Here is a 2,957-nt window from a genome sequence, read left to right as displayed (position 1 = left end):
AGAGAATGCAAGAAATACTCCAAGTAATGAAAACCAAAGGCCTGCAACCAAGATTACTTTATCCAGCAAGGCTCTGAATTAAAATGGAAGGCCAAATAAGGAGTTTCCCAGACAAAAGACTAAAAGACTACACCTCCAACAAACTATCTCTGTAAGATTGCTAAAGGGACTGCTTTAAGAAAGAAAGAAAAAGAGTGATAGAAAGAGGAACACAGACATGAAAAGATGCCAATGAATAAGAACCTATCAATGACCACCTTAAATGTAAATACATTATATGCTCCAATCAAAAGACAGAATTGCTGAATGGATAAGAAAGCATGATCCACACATATGCTGCCTACAAGAGACCCACCTCAGGACAAAAGACCTACACAGACTAAAAGTGAAGGGCCTGAAATGAATTTTCCAAGAAAATGGACAGTGGAAAAAAAGCCAGGGTAGCAATACTTATATCAGACAAAATACACTTCAAAAAAAGAGCCATAAAGGAAAACCCAGGAAGTCACTTCATAATAGTAAAGAGAAGAATCCACCAAGACATAAACATTGTAAATAAGCATGCATCCATCATGGGAGTACCCAAATACATAAAGAAAATCTTGGAGAGCTTCAAGAAAGATATTGACAGCAACACAATTAGAGTAGGGGATTTCAACACCCAACTGTCAAAAATGGATAGATCTGCCAAACAAAATATAAACAAAGATATTGTAGCATTGAACAATGTCCTCGATCAAAAACACTTAACTGATATATATAGAGAGCCTTTCATCTGAAACGAGCAAAATACACATTCTTGCAAATGCACATGGAACATTTTCAAAGATAGACCACATGATAGGACACAAAACAAGCCTCAACAAATTCAAGAATACTGAAATCATATCAAGCATTTTCTCAAATAGCAAGGTCTTGGAATTAGAATCCAACCTCAAGAAAAAAATCAAAGATATTTAAATTCATGGAATCTGAATAGTATGCTATTAAATAATGAATGGGTTAACAATGATCCAAGACAATAATAAAAAAGCTTCAGAAGTCAATGAATATGAACAACAGCCCAAAACCTATGGGACACAGCAATGACAGTCCTGAGAGGGAAGTTCATAGCAACACAGGCCTGACTACATTTCATATAGATAGGGACATTTCCAATAAAAACCTAAGTCTACATCTACAAGGACTGGAGGAATAAATAAAGCCCAGAGTGAGTAGAAGGAAGGAAATAACCAAGATCAGAGCAGAATTAAATGACATAGAGTCTAAAAGAATAATTCAAAGAATCAATATGTCTTTGAGGAGATAAACAAAATTAACAAGCCTTTAATCAGACTCATCAATAAAAAAGAGGACCCAAATAAATCAGAAATAAAGAGGAGAAATGGCAACCAATACCACAGGAATACAAAGGATTGTAAAAAATTACTATGAGCAACTATATGCCAAGTAATATGACAAGGGTGAAATGAAAAAATATTCTAGAAATATATAATCTTCCATAACTCAATGAAAAAGAAGCAGAAATCCTGAATAGACCCACAACTGCTAATGAAACTTAAGCAGTAATTAAAAACTCCCAGCACACAAAAGGCCCTGACTACATGGTTTCAAAGGTGAATTTTACAAAAAAATTAAGGAATAACCCCTATGCTGCTCAAATGATTCCAAAAAATCCAAGCTGAGTGAAGACTCCCAAACTCTTTTATGGGGACAGGATAACCCTTATACCAAAACCAGATAAAGAAAGACAAAGAAACAAAGAATACAGGCCAATATTGCTGATGAACATAGACACTAAAATCCTCACCAAAATACTGGCAAACCACATCCAGCAATACATTAAAAATATCATACACCATTACCATGTGGATTCATCTGAGGGTACTATATTTGCAAATTCATCCAAATGGTACCATATTTGCAAATCAATAAATGTAATGCACTACATAAACAAGATTAAATACAAAAATCCCATGACTATCAATAGATGCAGAAAAAGCAGTTGATAAGGTACGGCACCCATTTATGTTAAAAAACTCAGCACAGTGGGAGTAGAGAAAGCATACCTCAATATAAGTAAGCTCATATACAATAAACAAAGAGCTAAAATCATACTAAATGGGCAGAAACTAAAAGCTTTCCCACTAATATCAGAAATAAGACAAGGGTGTCCACTTTCACTACTTTTATTCAATGTAACTGGAACTTCTAGGTGCATCAGGCAAAATAAATTTTTAAAAAATAGTTCTTACTTCAGCAGCCCATATACTAAAATTGGAACAACAGAGAAGATTAGCATGGCCCCTACACAAGGATGGCACACAAATTCATAAAACGTTCCATATTTTTAAGCACCTAGGATGATGCGCACCTGGTCTGTCCCAGCAGGGCCTGCTTAAGCTCACTCCAGATGCACCAGGGATGGTGCGCATCAGGTCTAAGTCCCAGGGGTGGCCAAGCTGCACCTACTCCGAAAACACTGGGGATGGTGCACACCTGGTCCAAGCTGCCTGTCTGTGCTCACGCCCAAGACACCTGGGACAGAGTGCCTCTCAACTGGCCCCTGCACCCAGAGCCCTGCAGTGCCAACTGGCTTTCTAAGAGGAAGGTAAAAAAGCCCCATAGAGGGGAGATGCAGCCCCTGGAAATACTTGGTTCAGTGGGCACCCGAACTACTCTGAAGGAGCACTGAGAGTCCCTAGCATCTGGGAGAGCAAAGAACAAGAAGGTGGTGTGTGAGTTGCCCCTAATTGCTGCACCTCAAGGACAGAACAACTGGTAGACTAAAGGCCTAGGCTAGACACAGAAGGGCACTGGGAAACTGGGCTGGAAGCTGGACAACAGCAAAGAGTGCAGCTCATCAAGGTGGAAGAGCAAAACCATTGGTTTTGCTGAAGGATTCCCTCCTCAGCCTGCTTCAGCCAGGAACACCAGCTGAACTGGCATGATGTGTT

The 2,957-nt window shown here is 38.8% G+C and overlaps 1 non-coding gene across 1 annotated transcript; it reads left to right on the top strand.

The window, feature by feature from the left end:
• Positions 1-2,247: 2,247 nt before the first annotated feature.
• LOC119062770 (U6 spliceosomal RNA) lies at positions 2,248-2,352 on the top strand. Its single transcript, XR_005085047.1, has one exon. It is a non-coding gene; the product is annotated as a U6 spliceosomal RNA (small nuclear RNA).
• The last annotated feature ends 605 nt before the right edge of the window (positions 2,353-2,957 follow it).

Source organism: Artibeus jamaicensis, unplaced genomic scaffold (genome assembly GCF_021234435.1).
Source record: "Artibeus jamaicensis isolate MK-2021 breed Jamaican fruit bat unplaced genomic scaffold, CSHL_Jam_final contig_464, whole genome shotgun sequence".
Taxonomy (NCBI): domain Eukaryota; kingdom Metazoa; phylum Chordata; class Mammalia; order Chiroptera; family Phyllostomidae; genus Artibeus; species Artibeus jamaicensis.
The sequence above is the reverse complement of the archived record's forward strand: the minus strand, read 5'-3'. Positions and strand labels throughout refer to the sequence as shown.